Source organism: Nicotiana tomentosiformis, chromosome 12 (genome assembly GCF_000390325.3).
Source record: "Nicotiana tomentosiformis chromosome 12, ASM39032v3, whole genome shotgun sequence".
NCBI lineage: Eukaryota > Viridiplantae > Streptophyta > Magnoliopsida > Solanales > Solanaceae > Nicotiana > Nicotiana tomentosiformis.
The window spans coordinates 78,103,315-78,130,204 of NC_090823.1; the positions used below are offsets into that span (position 1 = coordinate 78,103,315).

General features: G+C 40.3%; 1 long non-coding RNA gene and 1 pseudogene across 1 annotated transcript; both read right to left on the reverse strand.

The window, feature by feature from the left end:
• Positions 1–9,206: 9,206 nt before the first annotated feature.
• On the reverse strand, positions 9,207–17,622 carry LOC138903751 (uncharacterized). The gene is made up of 3 exons (XR_011413144.1): positions 17,413–17,622; positions 11,205–15,523; positions 9,207–9,467 (listed from the first exon to the last, which is right to left on the reverse strand). It is a non-coding gene; the product is annotated as an uncharacterized lncRNA (long non-coding RNA).
• A 5,555-nt stretch (positions 17,623–23,177) lies between these two features.
• LOC104104608 (serine/threonine-protein phosphatase PP1 isozyme 9-like) lies at positions 23,178–26,589 on the reverse strand (annotated as a pseudogene).
• Between the last annotated feature and the right edge of the window lie 301 nt (positions 26,590–26,890).

Consider the following 26,890-nt stretch of genomic DNA (forward strand, 5'->3'; position numbering starts at 1 on the left):
TAAATTAAAAGGACACTAAATATTCTAACGTTAATATAGATCCTAATTAAGAATAAAAATAATATTGTGTAGGCTCTTAAAATATATTCTTAATATTCTCCCTCAAACTTAACTTGGTGTGTCTAACTTGAGTTTGAACAAACGGAGCATTTAGTACTTCTCGTTGTTTCAGAAAATGCAATCTAAAAGCGTTGCTCCTCAATTTTCGCTTCTACTAGCAGTGCTTTATTTTGGATATTTTTATACTTGCACACTTTTGTAAGATGGCCCATTTGTTTGCAGTTTCCACATAATGCATTAGATCTCCACCAATAAATGTTTTCCTAGTGTGTCTTCTTTTTGCTGTATTTGCATGGAGGATAATCGCTTTTTTTATTTTGATGTTTTGCGTAAAAAATACCTTCAACAACTTTATCTTGTCTAAAGATCTTATTTGCTCTTGTGTTTGAAGAGCACTAATTAATTCTACAGCATAGCTAGTAGAGAGATCTTTAGACTCTTCTAGAACAGAGATTTTAGATTCAAATCTATGGAACAGTCACAAGAACCTTTTCAACTATTCTGTTATCCGAAAAATCCTCGCCAAGCAACCTGATCCTATTGACAATCAAACAAATTACTTACTGATGGTCTGATCTTCTTGCATTTTAAGAGATTCAAAATCTCCTTTCATATTCAAAATTTGATTTTGTCGGCCTCGTTCACCTCTTTGATACTCCTTTTTGAGTTTTTTTTCAAGCTTCTTTTGTTGTTTAGCATGTAATTATTTTAGAGAAGAATGAATCTTCAATTGAATCTTGAATTACATTTTTGACTTTGTATTGTTTTGTTTTATCTTCTAAATGAGCTTTAATTTGGCTTGGTGTAGGATTTCAGGGAATGATTGTATGGATTTATCTTCCACTATAGCTTCCCATAAGATTTTATCTTGACTACCCAAATTTGATAGTTTTCATCAGTAAAGGTTTGTGGGGGTATTCAAAGAGAGACTATTGCTAGCCATGGTCGAAAAGTAGACATGAGTTGAAAGTGGAGCCATGTGCGTTGAAAATTAGGCATAAGTTAAAAATATTGGAGTATTACATTAAAAGTGAGTCATGTGTTAAAAATAAGTATGGTTAAAAATGAGTTGAAAGTGAGTATGGTAAAATGGTTGAAAATTGTTCTTATTCAGTAAACTCACAGATCCATTAAGATCGACAGAGGCTCTGATACCGCTAGTATGAAAAATCGGAGAAAAATAGAGAAAAAACTAAAAATGAGAATAAATGACAACTCTTGATTTAACTCATTGCATTGCTTAAAAGTAGAAGAGTACATCACTATTTATAGGCAACTAAAAAATAAAATAAAAAATATATATTATTTTCCTTCTAGATCCAAGGGAAAGTAAATATTCTACAATTAATGTAGATACTAGACTTGAAAGGAAAGTAAATAATTTAGAATAGTCCTAAATAATGTGTATATAGGTCTATTTTATCTTTCTCTGAGAAAATACAGTTATAATGAAAATGTTCAACCCACCTGACCTAAACATAGTGCATAACTCACTCGTAAAGTGCATTCCATTTTTTTAAGGAATCCTGGATTTAAAACCAATCAACAACAAGTACAACTCTTTTCCTATATAAGTTATTGTCACGAGACTGATTTCAAAGGACTCCGCGCGGATATCAAGATGGCATGTATGCTACTCTTACTTAAGTCCTACCCAAGAAATAAGCACAATGTCATTCTTGAACCAAGGCAATCACACAAACTCAAAGGTTGAAAGATAATGAACTAAAAGACACACAAAGATTGGGAGGCCAAGGCCAATTTTCGGATTTACTTGATATACAAAAGAGAAAATATAAGTGTATGAGATCTGCCTTCTAACAAGGCCTAAGAATGTATATATATACAATGAATATCCACTGCAGAGTTGCTGGCAGTGGACCCGTCCAGCTGTGTAGCACTGCTTTATGCTGGCATCATGTGATCTCCATGATTGTGTTGGTAGCCCATGTACCAATGGTCCTGTGCAGCTGTTGTGTCACAATTCTTGCTCGCTGATAGTTGCCTCCATGATTGTCCAGATAAGCTGTGGTCCTACCCAGTTGTGCAGTACATGGCTTTGCTGGCAGATAGTTGCCTCCATAACTGTCCTGGCTGACTGGGGTCCTACCCAGCTGTGCAACATGTGTTCTTTCTGGTAGAGTGTGGCCTCCATGAGGGCCCGGATATCCTGTGGGATTGTTGCCTCCATGTGCAAAGACCTTTTGCTCTTTGGTAGCCAAGTTCTGCTCGATTTGCAGCCCTTTAGGCGTGAAATTCGGTCGGAAAATATGCTGGGCGGTACACTCTCCCCCATTTGAAGTGGCAACAACCGCGGTGCCACAAAGTTTCAAGTAATTATGAACTTGATCTTCGAACGGCCATAGCGCCTCATATTTTTCCCACGATGCCTTCTCAGGTGGTTGCCCTTCCAATGGACAAGAAATTGGGCGCTTGAATTACCCCAACCAACTCCTTATACCACTCAATGGTTGATAATGGCCTCGACTTCCTTGTCGATGACCGAAGGGATTTTGAAAATGTTTGGCCAGCTGGATTGCCCCCGCTCCACATCACCCTTGTCTCCAAAGGGTGCCTTTGACGGACTGACAGGCCCCGACTCAAGCAACTCTTCCGGTTGCTTTGTTGAATCCTCCAACTCTGGAAGTGCCATGTACGGACCCATGGCGGGTGGCTTTGCCCCCGGTATGAAGTCCTTCTCCTTAAGGGCTCGTTGTTCCCGCGGAGGCAAGGCTTCGTCAACCTTGTTGTCACGGCCCAATTTTTTCCTCCGTTAGGTATCGTGATGGCACCTAGTCTTAGGGACTAGGTTAGCCTAACATTTACTGAATAACAACAATAATTAAATAACATCTAATAATTTTTGAAATGGAAATCTCTATAAAATTTACAATTTCCAAAACCGGAAGTATAAGTCATAAGCTCTACAGAGTTTTGCTACAAATTTCTAAATACAACTATTTGGAAATAGGTAAAGCAGTGTGAATACAAAATAGGAAGGTGACTCCGAAGCCTGCGAACACAATAGCGGATTTACCTTGAGTCTCCACAACAACAATCTGCACAACTAGCTAATGATCAACTAACTTCGAAATATCTGGATCTGCACAAAAATGTGCAGAAGTGTAGTATGAGTACACCACGGCGGTACCCAGCAAGTATCAGACTAACCTCAGTGGAGTAGTGACGAGAAACAGTCAAGACACCTACTGGACTAAATAACCTGAACAAGTATAAGTATAGGAACAACAGGATGATATCTACATAAAGACGACGTGAAGTGGAAAATAATGCGGTAATTGCAATAAGGAAGGAAAACAACAACTATCAGCGGAACACCATAATAATGACATAAAAGAATGAATGAAAACACAGCTTAAATCTGATAATCACAGATAAAGAAGGACAAGTAACAACTCCACAAAACGACCGCTTTCACACCAGGTTTTAGTCAATAAACTCCACGAGGTACCGAACCTCATACTATTCACAACTCACGGGTCCCAATACATGAACCCTAACACTTGGCATCCTTTTCCTCATTACACTTCATAACCGCACTGATAACTCACGTGCCAAATAGATTCATTCTCACATAGAAGGCAAGTAAACAAGGGTGTTCATCTATACTTCGCAATATCAAGAAAACCTCTTAACCGATAAGAGTGCTCAACTACGTGTATGCTTGTGCAAGTGTCCTAACATAGTTCATGCCAGCTAGTAAGTATACGAAAAGAAATGGACAGCACGTAGAATATTTTCTCACAACTTTCCACAAGATAAAGCTCACACAGGTAAGTGTACCACTACACAAACATCAACAACAACGATCCCCCCAGGCCATTACAAGTCATCACAAATCAATCCCTGACATAGCCCACCTTGTCTCTCCACGTGTGCAATAGTAAAGTAAATGCACGTCTTGTCTCGCCACACAAGCATAATAATGTTCCCACCTTGTCTCGCCATAACAACAACCGCACAACAAAAACCCCATAACAACAACCGAACAACAAAAACCTCGTGCATCACAATAACAATAACTGCACGGCAGAAACCTCGTGCCTCGCCACAACAAGCACAACAACAACAATGGTAGTAATACAAGGGTAAGACAAATAAGTCAACTCAGAAATTTCAGAACTCAAAGGAACGGAGAAACTAATTCACAAGGTGTAGCCACAATAGAGAATGCTAGTCATAATAAGAACAACTTAATAGGGAAGGAAATAATAGGTAACAACGGTCCCATAATGTACAGTTCAACAACATGGGAGCTAACATAAGTCGAATAATTCCAAATAAGGATAAGTCATCTAAGTATAGGATATCTAAACTTCTTTTAAGGTTGGGCAAATACGAAAGAGTCGAAACGACTTCAATTAAGGATAAGCAATATAAAGATAATCGTAGCCTCAATTAAGGATGAACAATTATAGAAGAGATAATTATAACTTCAAATAAAGATAGGCAGTTAGGGAAAAGACAACATGGCAATAGAAGAGATAAGAATTTTAGTTAAGGAACATATGAATCAAATGAACAACAAGAGTAGATCATAAAGCAATTAATTCTAATTAAAGTAGGTAGAAGTGAACTGGTAATTAAGAAACATAATCATAAGGAGAACAACTGCATATTCAGTGAATACAAGGACCTAAGAACCCTAAAAAACCAATTTTCCTCAAAGAAGTCCGGGCACGTACTCGTCACCTCGCGTACACGAACTGCAATTAGATAGAAGACTCAAATCCTAAGGGGTAGTTCCCCCACACGAAGTTAGGCAAGATACTTACCTCGAACCAAACTCAATCAATTCGTAAGAATGCCCTTTCCTCGATTATCCGACTCCGGATGGCCCAAATCTAGCAACAAAACAATTACATATCATAAATACAAATATAATAGACTAATCTAATTAATTAAATCAAAACTTCAACAAAATTTTCGAAAATCGTCATAAAACGTCGACCCGGGCCCACGTCTTGGAATCAAATAAAAGTCAAAACATACGAACACCCAATCAACCACGAGTTCACTCGTACCAAAATTATCCAAATCCGATATCAAAATCCCAATCAAAACTCAAAAATTTAGTTGAAAAACTTCCCCCATTTTTTCCACATTTCTCAACCAAATTCCTTAATTAAATGATGAAATCAACTATAGATTAGTAGAATACAACCATAAATGAGTTAAGAATTATTACCCAATAGCTTCCTCTGAAAATCCCTCAAATTATAGCCTAAATCCAAGCTCTCAAAGCCCCAAAGTGAAAATGAGATCAAACCCTCGTAATTTCCCCTTTTCTACCCAGTGATCTCGCACCTGCGGACCCATAGTCGCACCTGCGACGCCGCACCTCCGGAAAATGCATCATAGGTGCGGACTTGTCTTACACACATAGGTCCGCTTCTGCGATCAAATGGCCGCACTTGCGAGTGCGCGCCTGCGAACAAATGTCTGGTACTGCGGACTGCCCCTCCAGCTCACTCTCTGCATCTGCGGAACTTTAAGCATATCTGCGGGCTCGCAGATGCAGAAATTCCCTCGCACCTGCAACCCCTGGCCATCTCCTAAATCCCGTTTTTGCGCTTGGCCTCTTGCACGTGCGTGTCCGCACCTGCGGCCACCCCAACGCAGGTGCGATTACACCAGAAGCTTGAAAGCTTCAGCAATTACACAAGTCCAAATTTCGATTCGTTAAGCATCCGAAACTCACCACCCACGGGACCTCAACCAAACACACCAACCAGTCCTATAACACCATATGAACTTAGTCTAGTCCTCAAATTACATCAAACGACGCTGAAAATACGAATCACCCTCTAATTCAACTTAATGAGCTTGAAACTTCAAATTGCTACAACTAATGCTGAAACCTATCAAACCACGTCCGATTGACCTCAAATTTTGTACACAAGTCATATTCAACATTACGGACCTACTCCAACTTCCAGAATTAGACTCCGACCCCGATATCAAAAAGTCCACTTCCGGTCAAAATCTCCACAAAATTTAGCTTTCGCCATTTCAAGCCTAAATCAGCAACAGACCACAAATTCACAGTCCGGACACGCTCCTAAGTCCAAAATCACCCAACGAAGCTAACGAAATCGACAGAACTTCATTCAGGAGTCGTCTTCACACAGTTCTGACTACGGTTAAAATCCTAAGACTTAAGTTTCCAAAACTTACATCCTTCTTCTGATTTGACTCCGAATCATCCTGTAACTGAATTCAACCATGCACGCAAGTCAATACACATAATACGAAGCTGCTCAGGACCTTATGCCGCCGAACAGGACTTAAATTCTCAAAACGACCGGCTGGGTCGTTACATCCTCTCCCTCTTAAACAAACGTTCGTCCTCGAACGTGCCAAGAATCGCCTCGACGTGTTCAAATCACTGAATGCACATATCCAACATACACCCGCGGGTGACCCCACGTCACCCCAATCCACATAAAGCTGACGATACCATCTCAATTGTAATTTATCCTTTCTACTAACTCCGATAAGCCTTAGAGTCAAAATTCTCACCTTTTGTTCATCTCCAAAAGACGAAATTCTAAATCCACACCCGGTATCAGTCTCAACTAGCTGCAACAACTCATGCCTACAACTACAAGGTATGACCATTCAACATGGTACGCCACACATAGGCCCATAATAACATTTTTGATCACAATAATTGCCCGTAATCAAAACCAGCATTGACAATTAGCCTCATATCTATTAGAACCTTATTTCAAATCCACAACACTGACAACGATGCAAGAAACATGAAGACCTCTTAACTATACACCCGAATCAACAAGTCACAACTAACACCACCGGGCACACACCCCGCAAACTAAAACTCAAGAAGCACAAAACGAAAATGACTAAATATGTAAAGAGAAACACATAATAGAAATATCAAACAAGCCCGACAGGCATAACTCTCTATCAGTACTATCCTACGAATCAATTTAAAAGGAAAAATTAAAGTATATGAACAAATCACAAGGATCTCATCCTGATATAACTTCCACCGCGGCACGCAACCCGACTCAAACATATCAAATCACATGGAATCGCGAGGGCTCACCCTCAACTCTGAATCACAAGTCGAATACATATCACACCAATGGAAATCTTCCACTAACTCAATTCTTCCAATAAAATCACAACACTTACTAAACTCTCACCCCGGTAGAGTATCAAATCACAAATCGTAACCAAATTACTCAGGAATCACATCAAACCTACCATAATGGACAACATGAATTCACTTCTATCCTCGTAACTCTCAATAATGAATAAAAACAAATGATAGACATGGGCTACCACTCATAGAATCTCCCAACATGGGTAAGCACATAAGTAGAGTACTAATCATGAAACTCACCTATAAATGAAGCAACAAATAAGGGAACTCGCCCCGATAAGCAGAACTAAAACACAATACGAATGGTTCCCCTCTATAAAAAATCAAAATCATACTTGTATAAAATTATCTGGCGTGGCGGCCTCAAGCCTACCATATGAAACACATCAACGGGCCGGGCCTCCCCCTCTTGGGCGCCCTCTACTCGCCTGAATACCCTGCTGTGACACATCTATTCGGAGTCTGGGACAATCTCTCACCATGTGGCTAGTATCTCCACACTCAAAGCAACCCCTCTACTGACGTAGCTATGGGAACTGTGCGGTACGGGTACTTTGAGACCTATGAATACCTGAAACACCGTGCGAAGCCTGAAGTGCAAACTGAACTGGCTGACCCACAAAACCTCTACCATGTCATACTCTGCCTCCAAAATAAGGACCAGTAGATCTCTCCGGTCTACGAGGCCTCCTAGCCTCCCTGTCCTCTCTCTCCTGACCTCGCCTGTCCTCTCTCTCATGGCCCACCCTGACCTCTCTCTCCTGATCCCATATGCCCTCTACTCGGTGAGTGATCCCTACCACCTGCTGAAATGAAATATCTGACTCTAACTCCCGAGCCATGTTGAATCGAATATCATGCCTGAGCCCCTCAATAAATCTACGGACACGCTCTCTAACTGTAGCGACCAAAGCAGGTGCATGTCTGGCCAAATCACTGAATCTAACGGCATACTCTGACACTGACATAGTGCCCTGGCGCAACAGCTTAAACTCCGCGTGCCAAGCATCTCGAAGGGACTGAGGTACAAACTCTCTCAGGAACATCTCTGAAAACTGAACCCATGTAAGTGAAGCTGACTCGGCCGGGGTACCCAACTCATATGCCCGCCACCACTGATAAGCCGCTCCCCTAAGCTAGAACATAACAAAAGAAACCCCGCTCGTCTCCACAATACCCATAGTATGAAGAATGTGGTGACACTCCTCCAGGAAACCCTGGGCATCGTCTGTCGCCAATACACTGAAGGTAGGAGGGTGGTACTTCTTGTACCTCTCAAGTCTAAGTTGTTCTTCCTCAGATGTTGATGCCCTAACCACGGGCCGAACTGCGACCATAGGCTATGTCACCATAACACCTGGAACCTGACCAATATGAACCCGCTGCTCTGGAGTGTGGGCGGCGGGAGTCTGAGCTCCTCCCCAGTATGTGAAATTGCTGGAGTAACCGGAATCAACCCCGTCTGAGCCAATGTACCAAACATGCTTAGGAACTATGCTAAGGTCTCCTGAAGTCCGGGGGTAACAACAGTCGCCTCCAGTACATGTCCCCCAACCGGAGCTACTGGCGGATCCTCAACTACTACTCTGGTGGATGCTCTAGTTGCGGCGTGTGCTCCTCTTCAGCCTCTGCCTCCTCCCCTAGTGACATTTACTCCGGGAGCAGAGTCATCAGTAACTGTAGCTCGTGTCCTCACCATCTGTGAGAGAATGAAATGATAAAAGCTTCAAACTTCAAGATAAATAAACTCGCACGATAGGAATAAAGGAAGTGAAACTGTCCTAATAGTTCTGTAGCCTCTCAAAGATAAGTACAGACGTCTCCTCACCGATCCGCCAGACTCTACTAAACCCGCTTATGACTCGTAACACCTATGAACCTAGGGCTCTGATACCAACTTATTACGATCCAATTTTTTCCTCCGTTGGGTATCGTGATGGCACCTAGTCTTAGGGACTAGGTAAGCCTAACATTTACTGAATAACAACAATAATTAAATAACATCTAATAATTTTTGAAATGGAAATCTCTATAAAATTTACAATTCCCAAAACCGGTAGTACAAGTCATAAGCTCTACAGAGTTTTGCTACCAATTTCTAAATACAACTGTTTGGAAATAGGTAAAGCAGTGTGAATACAAAATAGGAAGGTGACTCCGAAGCCTGCGAACACAATAGCGGATTTACCTTGAGTCTCCACAACAACAATCTGCACAACTAGCTAATGATCAACTAACTTCGAAATATCTGGATCTGCACAAAAATGTGCAGAAGTGTAGTATGAGTACACCACGGCGGTACCCAGCAAGTATCAGACTAACCTCAGTGGAGTAGTGACGAGAAACAGTCAAGACACCTACTGGACTAAATAACCTGAACAAGTATAAGTATAGGAACAACAGAGTATGATATCTACATAAAGGCGACGCGAATTGGAAAATAATACGGTAATTGCAATAAGGAAGGAAAACAACAACTATCACCGGTAATCCGATAATCACAGATAAAGAAAGGACAAGTAACAACTCCACAAAACGACCACTTTCACACCAGGTTTTAGTCAATAAACTCCACAAGGTACCGAACCTCATACTATTCATAACTCACGGTTCCCAATACCTGAACCCTAACACTTGGCATCCTGTGCCCTCATTACACTTCATAACCGCATTGACGACTCACGTGCCAAATAGAGTCATTCTCACATAGAAGGCATGTAAACAAGGGTGGGCATCTATACTCAGAAATATTAAGAAAACCTCTTAACCGATAAGAGTGCTCAACTACGTGTATGCTTGTGTAAGTGTCCTAACATGGTTCATGCCAGCTAGTAAGTATAGAAAAAGAAATGGACAACACGTAGAATATTTTCTCATAACTTTTCACAAGATAAAGCTCACATGGGTAAGTGTACCACTACACAAACATCAACAACAACGATGCCACCAGGCCATCACAAGTCATCACAAATCAATCCCTGACATAGCCCACCTTGTCTCGCCACGTGTGCAATAGTAAAGTAAATGCCCGTCTTGTCTCGCCACATGTGCATAATAATGTTCCCACCTTGTCTCGCCATATGTGCAACCCACATATATATATATATATATCCAGCCTTGTCACGCCGCATGTGCAAATATCAATAGTAACAATAGCATGGCAGAAACCTCGTGCAACCCTATAACAACAACCGCACGGTAGAAACCTCGTGCATCACAATAACAACAACCGCACGGAAGAAACTTCATGCCTCGCCACAATAAGTACAACAGCAACAATGGCAGTAATACAAGGGTACGACAAATAAGTCAACTCAGAAATTTCAGAACTCAAAGGAACGGAGGAACTAATTCACAAGGGGTAGCCACAATAGAGAATGCTAGTCATAGTAAGAAAAATTCAATAGGGAAGGAAATAATAGGTAACAACAGTCCCATAATGTACAGTTCAACAACATGAGAGCTAACACAAGTCGAATAATTTCAAATAAGGATAAGTCATCTAAGATATAGGATATCTAAACTTCTTTTAAGGTTGGGCAAATACGAAAGAGTCACAACAACTTCAATTAAGGATAAGCAGTATAAATATAATCATAGCCTCAATTAAGGATGAACAATTACAGAAGAGATAATTATAAATTCAAATAAAGATATGTAGTTAGGGAAAAGACAACATGGCAATAGAGGAGATAACAATTTCAGTTAAGGCACATATGAATTAAATGAACAACAAGAGTGGATCATGAAGCAATTAATTCTAATTAAAGCAGGTAGAAGTGAAACTGGTAATTAAGAAACGTAATCATAACGAGAACAACTGCATATTTAGTGAATACAAGGACCTAAGAACCCTAAAAGGTCAATTTTCCACAAATACGTCTTGGCACATACTCGTCACCTCGCATACACGGGCTACAATTAGCATAGAAGACTCAAATCCTAAGGGGTAGTCCCCCCCCCCCCCACGAAGTTAGGCAAAGATACTTACCTTGAACCAAACTCAATCAATCCGTAAAAATGCCCTTTTCTTGATTATCTGACTCCGAATGGCCCAAATCCTGCCAAAAACAATTACATATCATAAATACAACTATAATAGACTAATCTAATTAATGAAATCAAGATTTAACAAAAATTTTGAAAATCATCCTAAAAAGTCGACCCAGACCCACGTCTCGGAATAGGGTAAAAGTCACAAAATACGGACACTCAATCAACCACGAGTTCACTCGCACCAAAATTATCCAAATTCGATATCAAAATCCCAATCTAAACTCAAAAACTTAGTTGAAGAACTTCTCCCATTTTCCCCACATTTCTCAACCAAATTCCTTAATTAAATAATGAAATCAACTATATATTAGTGGAATATAACCATAAATGAGTTAAGAATCCTTACCCAATAGCTTCCTCTGAAAATCCTTCAAATTATCGCCTAACTCCGAGCTCTCAAAACCCCAAAGTGAAAATGAGATCAAACCCTCGTAATTTTCCCTTTTCTGCCCAGTGATCTCGCACCTGCGGACCCATAGTCGCACTTGCGGAAAATCCATCACATGTGCGGACTTGACTTACACATATGGGTCCGCTTCTGTGATCAAATGGCCACACCTGCGAGTGCGTGCTTGCGAACAAAAGTCTGCTACTGCGGACTACCCCTCCAGCTTACTCTCCGCATCTGCGGAACTTTAAGCGCATCTGCGGGCTCGCAGATGCGGAAATTCTCTCGCACCTGCGACCCCTGGCCATCTCCTAAATCCCGCTTCTGCGCTTCGCCTCTCGCACGTGCATGTCCGCACATGCGGCCACCCCACCGTAGGTGCGATTACACTAGAAGCTTGAAAGCTTCAGCAATTACACAAGTCCAAAGTTCGATCCGTTAAGCATCTGAACCTCACCCGAGACCCCGGGACCTCAACCAAATATACCAACCAGTCCTATAACACCATACGAACTTAGTAGAGTCCTCAAATCACTTCAAACAATACTAAAATACGAATCACCCTCCAATTCAACTTAATGAACTTGAAATTTCAAATTTCTATAACCGATACCGAAACCTATCAAACCATGTCCGATTGACCTCACATTTTGCACACAAGTCATATTCAACATTACGGACCTACGCCAGCTTCCGGAATTAAAATCCGACCCCGATATCAAAAAGTCCACTTCCAATTAAAATCTCCAAAAAATTCGACTTTCGCCATTTCAAGCCTAAATCAGCTACAGACCTCAAATTTATAGTCCGGACACGCCCCTAAGTCCAAAATAACCCAACGGAGCTAACAGAACTAACGGAACTCCATTCCGGAGTCGTCTTCACACAGTTTTAACTACGGTCAAAATCCTAAGACTTAAGCTTTCAAAACTTGCGTCCTTCTTCCGATTTGACTCTGAATCATCCGGTAACTGAATTCAACCACGCACGCAAGTCAATACACATAATACAAAGCTTCTCAAGACCTTATGCCACCGAATGAGACTTAAATTCTCAAAACGACCGGTCGGGTCGTTACACTTGTCCTCCTTTGTCGTTGTCTCGGCTGCCAAAACTGTGGCTTCTTCCTCCTTGAAGCCTTTCACGATTTGCATCATGGATAATTGACTCACAACTTGCGGCACCCGAACTGTCGGTACCACACATTGACCCTTCGGGTCATAAATGTAGATCTTGTTAAGATATGGGCAGATGAAGGCCTTCACTTCATCCTAATAGACCATCCCCAGGACCATATCAAATACATCCAGGGGAGCGACAAAGAAACTCACATTTCCCTACTAAGCTCCTAAGTTGAGCTGCACATTGCAGGCAACTCCTTTCACGTTGGTGGGATTGGCATTTACGGTCTTCAGCACGGAACTGCTTGGACCAAACACAAGGCCAAATGACTTAGCCTTTGCTTCGGACACAAAGGTGTGTGTCGCGCCGGTGTCCACTATGATACGGACAGACTGTTTGTTCAATCTTGCATCCACAAACAGGGATCCTATCTCCCTCGATCGGGGCTCTTTGCCAATCACATCGTTGCCTAACGAGTGAACTAGTTTGGCAATGTCATGCTTCCCTTAGGCACCTAGCTTCAAAGCAGGAGTTTTGGCTACTACCGCGCCCAGTATCATGTTGCCAAGATGATCTATGCCCGGTTGTTGTTGAACTGCTTCCCCTGCTTATTCATCAGCTTGGACTCTCTCCTCTATTAGCCTCCACTAGGCCGCAATTAAGGCACCGAGTTTCTTCAGAGAAGGAAAATCCTTATAGCCATAACTAGGGTCCTTGCAGATGTAATAACCTTTGCGGGGACCAACTTCCTTCTTCCTTTGGTGATACCGGTCATGCCAATGAGACACCTTGTTGCCTTCTTCGTTGGAATTGCGGTCAGGGGTAGCAACTTGCTTGCCCTTGTCCCGATATCCATGGTCTCCACCAGGTTTGAAGTTGGTGTCCTTTGCCTTCTTGGCTTTTGTCCTATAATCATTTAAGGACTTATCCACCGTGATAGCTTCATCGACGTCTTGGACTTGACGCCGCTGCAATTCCTGTTTGGCCCAGTTTTGAAGGCCATCTATGAAAGTGAATAGCAAGTCATTGCTTGCAATGCTCGGAATCTGCAGGATGAGTTTAGTGAATTCCTTCACGTACTCTAATGGAAGTTGTTTGTCCTAACTCTCTCAACTTCCTACGTGCCTCATTGACAATATTTTAGGGGTAGAACTGGCGCTTTAGTTCGAACTTGAACTGTTCCCAGCTCTTGATGGAGCAAGTTCCCTTCTCCATGTCTTCTTTCTTCCTCCTCCACCACAGCATAGCGGTGTCGGCTAGATACATCATTGCTGCCCGGATCTTGGCAGCCTCATCAACGATGCTGAGGTGCTCAAAGTAGTCTTCCATCTTCCAGATGAAGTTCTCTACATCTTGAGCATTTCGTTCGCCCCTAAACTCCTTCGGTTTTGGGCCCTCGATTTTGGTTTCACGCACTGTTACATGTCCAGTGCCACCAGCTAACCTTGCTGCCTACAGTTGTTGCTTTAGGGTTTCAACTTCCTTATGCAACGATGATACAGCCTCGGCCAGTTTAAGCTCAAGGTTGGTTAGTCCATCCATGTGCTCCTTGAACACTTGATCTAACGTCTCTTTGACGTCTCCTAGCTCATCTAGGGCAGTAGAATCAAGTGAGCAGAAGTTGTGTTCAACAACTTCAATACGCCAGTTTAATACAGCTAAACCAGCCTCGGTGAGATCCTTTCTCACGTCTAAAATATTTAAGGCAGAAGCCTCACAATCTTCACCACGGCCAACCTGTTGTGGGGGTAGCACAAAAGCTGGCACCTCACTTATTACGGCTATGGCGGGATCTCGCACTTTGCTCGTCCCTCTCTTCTTTGGTTTCAGTCTCCTTGTTGGTGATTCGTCTCTCCGACGAATGTTGTCTAAGGTAACATTATCTCCATCAGTTGCCATGGTAATAACCTTTTGCTCCGATACCACTTGTCACGAGACCATTTTCTAAGAGCTACGTGCGGACAGCAAGATAGCATGTATGCTACTCTTGCTTCAGTTCTACCCAAGAAATAAGCACAATGTCGTGCTTGAACCAAAGCAATCACACAAACTTAAATGTTGGAAGATAATGAACTGAAAGACACACAAAGATTGGGAGTCCAAGGCCAATTTTCGGATTTACTTGATATACAAAAGAGGAGATACAAGTGTATGAGATATGCCTTCTAACAAGGCCTAAGCATGTCTATATATACAATGAATGTCCACTGCAGAGTTGCTGGCAGTGGACCCGTCCAGCTGTGTAGCACTGCTTTATGCTGGCATCATGTGATCTCCATGATTGTGTTGGCAGCCCATGTGCCAATGGTCCTGTCCAGCTGTTGTGCCCCAGTTCTTGCTGGGTGATAGTTGCCTCCATGATTGCCCAGACAGGCTGTGGTCCTACCCAGCTGTGCAGCACATGCCTTTGCTGGCAGATAGTTGCCTCCATGATTGTCCTGGCTGGCTAGGGTCCTACCCAGCTGTGCAACATGTGTTCTTTCTGGCAAAGTGTGGCCTCCATGAGGGCCCGGACTCCCTGTGGGATTGTTGCCTCCGTGTGCAAAGACCTTTTGGTCTTTGGCATTCAAGTTTGGCTCGACTTGCAGCCCTTTAGGAGGGAAATTCGGTCGGAAAATATGTTGGCGGTAATATTTCTATATTCATTAGGAAACGGAAACCTACACGTTTTTTATTTCTTTTTTTTCCCTTTTATGAAACTATAATCTGAAAGAAGTATATCTAAGCTGCACGTTTTACTTCTTCTTTTTTAATGTGCAAAATTTATTTCTTTGTACACTACTTCTTCATATGTTTGAATCCGTTTGGTAAAAATTTTGGGTCCGTCATTACTCTTAAATTTAAAGAAAACTAAATATAATAACATTAATATGGAGCCTAATTTAGAAAGAAAGCAATAATGTGTAGTATCATTAAAGAATATTCTTAACAATCCGATCCTTTTATGAATATAACGAGAGCTTAGTGCATAATCTGCTCAACTGAAGTGCACACATTCTAAAAGAATTTTTCGATCACAAAGTACAGTACTTTTCTTATAAAGAATGTATTAGACAAATTTTGTAATGGAATGCGACTGAATGTGTCAGCACAGAGTTTTGATACGACTTTTCCGTCTCAAAGGGTACTGCCTCTAAATTTTTGGCAGCTCTTTTTAAAGACACTTCGGTTAGAAACAATCTTTAACAATATTTATATATTGATAACGGATGTTTCTGTCAGAAATACTAAGAAGTTCGATCCACTTTACACTATATTTACTTTTCTTTCCTTTTGTTTATGAGTGTAAAAGTGGGTGTATCATGTATGGAAGGATAAGATCAAACTACTAACATAATAGATGTTTGATGTTTAGTTTGCTTAATTGTCACCAATATATTGGAAACTTTGATACTCTCTGCATACTGTCAAAAGATCATAAGATAAAGGATCATTTTTTCCTTGAGTCAAACTTTTATCCCTTATCCTTTGCTGGATTAAATTAGGCCTAATTTTATTGCCGGTTTTGTGGCCACTAAAAAGCTTCTAGTGATTTAAAAACATTGGAATCGACTTATTTTTCGTTATGGGGGCTTTGAGTTGTGATACGTGTAGTTCTCTTTGTCGAGATTGGGTTGGGGAAAGTTGCCTCCGTCTGTTCACAAGTACCTAGGATGTAATGATCACATTGATTTGATATTCTTCAGAAGCAAAAGTAGAAATTGAAACTAATCAAACACAATTCTTGAGTATGAAATCTCTAGAGTCACGGAAGCAGAAAGGGAAGTGAAAGATAGATATATCAGCTCAGTACAACTAGTGTCGGCTTGTACCGAATCACAAGACATATTTTAGCCAACTTGTTACCAGAGTATAGGCTAACTACTTGTTACTGTCAGTTACAAAAAAAAAAACCAGCAATGAAAATTTTGATGTAACTCTATTATCTCTCGATCTTTTGCTCTTATCTTGCTGCAGATTGAGTTCTTTTGCTGAAAGCGCATGGTGCTATGTGTGAGTGTGTGAGAGAGAGAACTCAAAGGACATGGTTTTATAGATGCGGGTGCGTATTTAAATATATATGTGCAAACTCTTATGTTTCTCTCTTGATGTTTTGCTCTTAGCTTTAATTTGGTGTGTACTCCAAACTCTTCTATTCAAACAAATAGATGCTCCTTTTTTCCTTTTGCTTTATCTACATCTCCTTTTTATTAAAGCCTTTGTTCTTGACAATTGACATACTCTTCCCAATACTTAAATTAGGAAAATCTGGATACCTGAAGATGGGGTTCAAGGAGACATTAACATGAAGACCTCCTGCAGGCAGCAGCGGACGAGACGACACGATAAGCTTTTGGAAGCTGAAAGTTTAACTAAAGAGAAATTCAGCTGCGTGAACTTTTGAGAATAGTATTGCTAAGCGCACGACAACTTGAATAGTCCGATGGGACGGCCATGAAAACAGCATATGACTTCTAAGTATTAGATGATTGGGTAAAAGAGAATGATTTGAGTTTTGCTGCTCATTTACACTTGGCTTTGGAAGTGATACAATGCTGATTTTCGCGTATGGAACTTCATATGGAGGAAGAATGGAGGGATTTATGTCTGCCTGACCGTGTTGGGAATAAACCCCCGCAGAAATAATATTTACGGTAATAAAAGCGGAATAATAACGTAGCACTGAGATACGGTAATTAACAAGAATAAAAGAGTGACAACGACATCAAGATTTTTACGTGGAAAAACCCTTTTGAATAAGGGAAAAAACCACGGCCCCGAGAGTAGCAATTGATATCACTATAACAAAGAATTTTATACTTTGCAGGTGCGAGTAAAATACTTCAAATATCACTACAACACTCAAAAGAAATAACTCTCTTTTGATATTCCCACCTCACTACAATATCGCTCACTCTCTATTTTTCTCACCGACTATTTTTTTATACCCTGTCTGTAAAACCTCACTCTTTCTGTCTAACTCGCAGATATATTTTTCCTCTGAGATTGGTGTATTAAAATGAGAAGCTGAAGGTTTCTATTTATAGGAAGAAATAAAATCAATTTTGGTCAAAACGTGTTTCGGTGCGTTTCGGTGCCTAGCACCAATTTTGGCATCTTGCAGATTTTTCTTCTTCATTATGGGGATGGATCCCACAATCTTTTTCTTCTTCATTATGGGGATGGACCCCACAATCTCCTTTTTTCTTTATTTTATTTATGAGAATGGACCCCACAAATCTCCCCCTCCGGACTCATTCACCTGAAGGAGGCAACACCGAACTTCTAGCTTGAGTGCATGCCGACAAGTTCTTTGCACTTTGACTGTCACAATCGACGACATACTCTTTCTGATGCAATCCAAGCTCTTGAAGGAACCGTTTCAACCATATCATCTCCTTGCCAGCTTCAGTAGCGACAATATACTCCGCTTCAGTTGTAGAGAGTGCGACACACTTTTGCAACCTCGACTGCCATGATATAGCTCCCCCTGAAAATGTAAACAAATATCCAGTAGTGAATTTTCTGTTATCAATGTCACCTGCCATATCAGCATCTGTATAGCCCTTCAAGATTGGATCAGATTCTACAAAGCACAAACAATCTCCCGTGGTACCTCTCAGGTACCTGAGTATCCACTTGACTGCTTCCCAGTGTTCTTTTTCAGGATTTTCAAGAAACATGTTGACAACACCAACTGCGTGAGCAATATCAGGTCTAGTGCACTCCATTGAATACATCAAACTTCCAACGGCAGAGGAATAAGGAACTTTGGTCATGCTTTCCTTTTCCTCTATTGTTGTAGGACACATCTTCTTGCTTAACTTTAGATGACTAGCAAGAGGTGTGCTGACTGGCTTAGCATTCTTCATGTTGAAGCGTTCCAGTACATGTTCAATGTACTTCTCCTGAGACAGCCACAACTTTCTGCTTGTTCACTCTCAAACTATCTTCATACCCAGAATTTGTTGTGCTGGGCCCAAGTCTTTCATATCAAATGACTTGGACAAATCTCCCTTAACTTTGCAATCAACCCCTCATCTTTTTCTACAATTAACATGTCATCCACATACAATAACAATATAATAAAGTTATTCTCAGAAAATCTTTTGAAGTATACACATGGATCAGAATAAGTCTTTGTGTATGTTTGACTTTTCATGAATGAGTCAAACTTCATGTACCACTGCCTTGGTGCCTGCTTTAATCCATAAAGACTCTTATTCAATTTGCACACTATGTATTTCTTTCCAGCTACTTCAAATCCTTCTGGTTGCTCTATATAAATCTCCTTTTCCAAATCTCCATAAAAAATACAGATTTCACATCCAACTGCTCCACTTCAAGATTTAGGCTAGTTGCTAAGCTCAAAATTGTTCGAATAGAAGTCATTTTAACAATAGGTGAGAAAATTTCGTCAAAATCAATACCTTTCTTCTGTTCGAAGCCTTTTACCACCAATCGAGCTTTGTATCTGACCAGCTTGCCATTTCCATCTCTCTTGAGTTTAAAGACCCATTTGCATTTGAGTGGTTTTTTTTCCCTTTGGAAGTTCAACCAGCTTGTACGTGCCATTTTTCTGGAAATTCCATCTTTTCTTGCATGGCTTTCATCCATTGGTTCTTTTCTGGATGGGACATCACCTCCTTAAGACTTTCTGGCTCCCCCTCATCACTGATGAGGACATACTCTGTGGCAGGGTACCTGCACGACTCTACCCTTGGCCTTTCTGATTTCCTCAGAGGTTGAGGTTGTTCTTCTCCCTAAGTGGTGTGCTTCACTTACTAGACATCATCATCAAGTTGCCCCCTGCTCAATAACCTCACCAGGTTGCTCCCTCCTGCTCGGCAACCTCGTCGGTCCTACTTTCTGCACTTGTGAGATTGTTAGAAGTAGAAGGAATAGTAACAAGGTTAGGAATTATACCATTCTTGGCCTTCTCTGGCATATCATCAGCAGTTCCAACTTCACTTTCTCGGAAGACTACATCTCTGCTTCTGATGACCTTCTTCTTTACCGGATCTCACAATCTGTATCCGAACTCTTCATCTCCATATCCGATGAATATGCAGGGAACATATTTATCATCCAACTTTGTTCTCTACTCCTTTGGTACATATGTAAAAGCTCTACAACTGAACACCTTCAGATGCGAGTAGGACACCTCCTTATTGGTCCAAACTCTCTCTGGGATTTCAAACGCCAACGAAACCGATGGACTCCTATTGATCAGGTAACAGGCTGTCTGAACTGCTTCACCCCAGAATGACTTAGGCAGTTTATCCATTCTGAGTATGCTTCTCACCTTCTCCACAATGGCGTGGTTCATCCTTTCGGCTACGCCATTGTGTTGTGGGGTTCCAGGAACTATCTTTTCATGTCTGATCCTATGGCTCGAACAGTACTCTTCAAATTCCCTTGAAGTGTACTCACCTCCATTGTCACTTCAGAGACACTTTAGCTTTTGGCATGTCTCCTTTTCCACCATAACATGAAATTTCTGAAAAACTTGAAACACCTGATCTTTATTTTTCAAAATATAAACCCATAATTTTCGTGAAGCATCATCAATAAAAGTAACAAAATATTTGTTACCGCCCATCGATTCAATTTTTATTGGACCACAAATATCAGAATATACCAAATTCATTATATTCAATTTTCTTCCAGACAATGTCTGAAATGAGACACTATGTTGCTTACCAAATAAACAGTAGTCACAAGGTTTTACCGTTGTACCTTTAGCATAAGAAATGAGTGATTTCCTTGTAAGAATCTGCAATCCTTTCTCGCTCGTATGACCCATCCTTTTGTACCACAAATCTGCAGAAATCTCATCTTATGCCGTGTTCAATTCACCTTGGCATATTTCTGCATTTGTCCTGTACAACGTGCCACGAGCAACTCCCTTTGCAATCACCATTGATCCCTTGGTAAGTCTCCACTTTTGATTTGCAAAATAGTTCTCGTATCCATCTCGGTCTAAAGCAATTCCCAAGATCAAGTTCATCCGCAAATCAGGTGCATGTTGCACGTCCTTTAGAACCAATGTGCATCCGACATTTGTCTTGTACAAATGTCACTGATCCCCGCAATCTTTGAGTAACTTGTGTTACCCATTCTCAAAGTGCCGAAATCATCTGCTACATATCTGCAAAAAAGATCTCTTACCGGTGTGGCATGGTAAGATGTTGTTGTATCAACCACTCATTCTGACTCTGGACCTGATAAGTGCATGTAGTTCTCTTCCTCGTTTATAAAGAGGACAACATTATCATTGTTTTGCACCATGGCGGCTGTGTTGTCGTTATTCTTCTGGCCACTAGTTTCACCTTTACCTTCCTTTGATTTGGGCAATCTCTTTTGAAGTGACCTGGTTGATCACAATTGTAGCAATTTCTAGCTCTTGATTTGGATCGGTTCTTAGACTTCCCACGAGCTCCAGATCTACCATAGTTGCTCGAACTCCTTTGATAACTCCTGCCTCTACCTTCTGTGATGAGAGTCCGTCCTTGATTTTCAGGCTTCTTTCTCATCTTCTCATTGAGTAGAGAGTCGATGTGATGTTTTTCAACTCAATGGTAGTCTTACCGTGCAGGATGGTTATTGCCAAATTATCGTACGAAGATGGCAACGAGTTCAATAGCAAGATGAATTTATCTTCTTCCTCGATTTTCACTCCGAGGTTGGAGAGCTGTGTGATTAGTTTGTTAAACACATTTAAATGTGACAAAAAATTCATACCTTCACCCATGTGTAGGGCGTATAATTGCTTCTTCAGGTACAATTTATTTGTTAGCGTTTTGGACATGTATAGGCTTTCCAACCTTGTCCAAATTCCACGTGCGATGTCTTCATATCTGATATTATTTACCACATCATCTGATAAGTGCAACCTGATTGTACTAGCATCCCTTTCATCCAAGTCAGCCCAATCCTTAGCTTTCATGGTATCAGGCTTTTTGGCATCAGCATCAAGTACCTTGTGTAATCCTTGTTGGATAAGTAGATCCCTCATCCTTCTTTGCCATGTTGAGACATCGTTATATCCATTGAATTTTGGTACCTCGTACTTTACTCCGGACATTTTTATTTTTCACCGAGTGTAGTATTACCGATAATGAATAGTATTTCTATGAACGAGCAGAACATATGCTCTGATACCAGTTTTTGGGAATAAACCCCCTAAGAAATAATATTCACAGTAATAAAAATGGAATAATAACGTAGAACCGAGATACGGTAATGAACAAGAATAAAAAAGTGACAACGATACCAAGATTTTGACGTGGAAAAACCCTTTTGAATAAGGGAAAAAATCATGTCCCCGAAAGGAGCAACTGATATCACTATAGCAAGGAATTTTACACTTTGAAAGTCCGAGTAAAATACTCCAAAGACTACTACAACACTAAAAAGAAATAACCCTCTTTTGATATTCCCACCTCACTACAATATCGCTCACTCTCTATTTTTCTCACAGACTATTTTCTTATACCCTGTCTGTGAAACCTCACTCTTTCTATCTAACTCTCAGATATATTTTTCCTCTGAGATTGGTGTGTTAAAATGAGAAGCTGAAGGATTCTATTTATAGGAAGAACCAAAATCAATTTTGGTCAAAAACGTGTTTTGGTGCGTTTCGGTGCCTACCACAAATTTTGGCATCTTGCAGATTTTTCTTCTTCATTATAGGGATGAATCCCACAATTGTTTTCTTCTTCATTATGGGGATGAACCCCACAATCTTCTTTTTTCTTTGTTTCATTTATGGGGATGGACCCCACAGACCGAACATCAAGTTTTGATAGAGTAACCATGCCATAGTGCATACATTTTTATATTTTTATTTCTACCATACAAAACAAAAAATTTACGCCCAGAGGTGGCCCAAGTGGATCAATGAAGTTAGAATTGAAAATCATAGAAGACAAGGGTTCAAAGGTGAGCTAGGAGGGGAAAAAAGAAGGTGATATCTTCGCGTGTCTACACCTTGGTAGATAAAATTACCTGATACTTGTACTTGGAAAATGATGAAGGCACCCAGTGGAATAGTCAAGTGAGTACCATCTAATCCGGGTACTGCCTAATTGAACAAAGACAAAGAAAAAGAAATAAAACCAATTATTTGTACGTGTGATATGTTTCTGGATGTGCTTAAGGACTATCTGACAGGAGTCATCTCTGTATTATTAGATTTATAGGAAAGCAGACGAATTTTGGTAAAAGAGTTAGTGCAGATCAGGAGTTGGTTCCAAAGAACATAAAAGAGAAGCTCGAGTAACAGCTCCATGTAAGGTCGAAACCAATCTAGTGCTCCCCGCCCGTTAACTGAAGCAGCGGGGTTGGCAGGAGAGTGAATGTTCTCTGGCTGACCTGATAACAGAACAATCCTCACCATCCGCCAGAAAGTTGTCATTGCAGCCACAAAATGGTTATATTATCATCAAAATAAAGCTTACAATCTTACAGAACTTGTAGCCTAACGGACACTAAAGTTACTCATTCCCAATCAGCAATGTCAAATTCTGAATGCTAGTCAATACAGGCAGAAACAAAAAATATCTAAAGTTACCAACTGAAGCGTCTCAGGATCATCAGAAAACATCTTATGTTGTAGTTTGCAGATTCTCATGACCTGTCTGCAAGCTTCAAAGCCACATCCACTTTTAGAATGGGCTGAGTAGGATGGCCTTGAACATGAAAAGCTCGCCCACGAACAAAGGAATCAAGAATAATGCTTGGCAGGCTTAACTATTTACTGGATAAATCTTCATCTACACTTTCTACTGAATCAAATCGCTCCAACCTTTGGTGGCTACCCAAATCAAAAAATAACAAAAATAACAATCAGTGAAGTTATCTTGTAGAATCTTCAAGTTAGAAAGGATTTGGAGGAGGGAAAAAGAACATACAAGCCACTCTTGCACGTCAAAATCATGAGTAATATAGTAGGCAAGTGTGGAAAATCTAAAGGTATACCTTCTTAAGAGGTAACTTTGAACTGCTAGATAACACCGGTTTTAATATTTCAAAAGAACATACTAGTTGCTCATCGACACTCAATAAAGCACCTGCATTGTCAAATTCCCCGCCATAGTTGGGAGCAGAAAATATTGTCACAAGTCTTCGCTTAGCAAAGAATTCATATCCATCCTCCACCACCTAAAACAAAAGTTTAGTATAAGAATCCGGCTTTCATCAAGTATAAGACTTGAAGAGTATCATTTTTCAAATTTAAGGGCACCGATAACGACAGTCATCCAGAATCTCTTCAAAAGAAATAAATTGCTTGTCAAAGCATGCACACAAGAAAGTCAAAAATAGAGACAACTAGAAAGAAAAGAGGACAAGCCATTGACGTGGAAAATCATCATAGTGTACGAGAAAAAACACGAGAAGAGGAATAACATTTACTACTACAGTCTATAGATAGAGACTATTACAAGAATATCATCTCTCCATCTCATTCATAAAAATTATTTTATCTAACTTTTAACACAACAAATCTAAGCAAACGGGCAATTTTTGGGCTGAAAGCCAAATATCTAGTGGATTTATGTAAACATGTTAGAGGATAAATTTGAATCACAATACTATTGATCCAGTAATGTGCAAGTACAAATCTCAATAATTGTTCTTTTGGAGTCAATGAATCAGAAATGATAATACACTATCTGGAAATGAGCAACATATTATATCAACTCTATGATGAAAAATTTGAGAGGTGGTTTAATCATTAATGTGCTTCACAACAGACAAGAATCCTGGAAAAGCACTTAACTGATCCTAAAATATTTATGTTTCTCTTTTTGGAATGCAACGCTAAAGTAGGAGATGGTACTTGCCTCAAGAACATTTTCATATTTAAATCTTTAACATAAATTTTTTATTTTTATGTTATTGAATATGGCATACCTGATGGCCTCAACAGATGAGGTCTAAGTCATTCTTTGCCAAATATTCGGCAACTACATCAAGTCCAAAAGTACATGAAACACCTCGATCACTTTCTGACCAACCCTTAATTCTATAGTCAGGATCAGACCATAACAGATCACAGAGCAAGCCGCTATCTGGAATCTCAGCTGGCCGCTGAATTTCATTTATTTGATCCAAATTTTTTAGCTCTGGAGAAAGACCACCATGCATGCAAAGGATCTTTTCATCTATAAGTGCAGCAACAGGCAAACAATTAAAGCAGTCCGTGAATATCTTCCATAGCCGGACATTGAATCTCCTTTTACACTCATCGTAAAATCCATATACCCTGTTGATTTTTGCGTCTTCATGATTTCCCCTAAGAAGGAAGATCTTATCAGGGTACCTTATTTTGTAAGCCAATAGCAAACATATTGTTTCCGAACTCTGCTTGCCTCGATCTACATAATCCCCAAGAAACAGGTAGTGTGCAGCAGGAGGATAGCTACCATACTCAAAAAGTCTTAAACTATCTTGGTATTGCCCATGTATGTCACCTGTAAAAATGGCACCGGGCAAAAATAAACATATGAGCTATTACGCAGTAAATGCAGTCAACTATCACGACCTCTTCGGAAGCAAGGTAGTTTCAAAAACAAAATTGCTCTCTAAAAGCATAGATATCACTGTCAGAAAGAAATCCGATAGCTAAGGAATCATAAAGAGCATCAAAAGGTACAGAAAACAAATGAGACGATCATACATTTCACGGATATTCAAATTTGCAATTGATGTCTATTAGTTAGCATCTAAAACACATCCATTTAACCACAAATTACCTGGCAAAAGTAAATGAAGTAACTCTCTACATACTTCAAACTTAGGTTTTAGAACAATAAAGAATTCTTTACTTGCTCATGTTGACAATTCTAATATGAATATGTCCCTGATTTCTTGCAGAAAATGAGAATGATCATCCCACTCAAAAGCAGGAGAGCACCTCTTGCTCTAATTCTCAGGCTACAGCTATCTGATCACCCCCTAATTTTTGCACATGGAAACAAATATTAGCAAGCCAAAATCTAACTACCAAGTTCAGCTAAGTACCCATTGTAGACATCAGCTTTAGCAGAATCCTCAATTTCCACCGACAGAAATCAGGAGGCAATTGAGAAAGGAGATCTTTTTCTTAATCAAGAAAGAACAAAAGAATCAAGCTTTCTCTGTTTGTTTTTTTGACAAATAAAGTAACATGTTTAGATTCATAAAATCGCTGAGAAAAAGAACCTTTTATTTATGTTAGACGTTGAACAATGTTTATCATCAATAAAGCTTTTCAATTCCCCATCTACACAAGGGAAAAAACAAAAAAGAAAGGGGAGGTACCACAAATCCTGACGGGGGCACGGAGTTGGAGAAGATTGGGTTGAGAGAGGAAAATCTGGCGAGCGTTGATACAAAGCTGGCGGATCTCAGACTCAGAAAGCTGAACCTGTTTCCCTCCCTTCCCTTCCAACAGCCTTCTTATTATATCTTCCAATACTCCTCTCTCCATCATCCCTTCCATTATCATCATCTTAATTTGATTGTCTGAACAAAATTCCCAGAAAAGAACAGAACCAACCCACCCCACCTACTTGAGAATTCTTACAAAGAGACAAGAAATAGGTATTATGCATGCGTACAACTAAATGGATATGATTGATGAAGTAAATAAGAAGGTGGGAAAGGCTTATCTATGCAGACAGATAATTTCCGAATTGCAAAAGTTTAGGTTGATCTTTTGTTGTCAAAGTCCCATAAGGATGCGTGCTCTGCTCGTCTCCTCCCCTATTATCTCTCTCTTCTCTTCTTTTCTTCCATCATTCTATTCTTCTCTCTCTCTAAATATATATTATATGATTATTGTATTGTTCTCTCTCTAAATATATATTATATGATTATTATTATTGAAATTATAGCAACATGGAAATGTGCCAACTGCCAAGGAGAAGATTCAATATGGTTGAAAGCTTCAAAATACTAGCGGAGTGGATTATAAGGAGCATTTGTGCTAATGGGAATTTATTGACTGTTGACTCAAAGGCACGGGGGCGCACGATTGTTTTGGCATATTACAGCTTTCACGCGCTTGCTTGATGGATGTGAGGATCACGCTCTGCCCTATAACTCTGCCCCCAAAACCGCGTTTTCTTTTTTCTCTTCCCAAA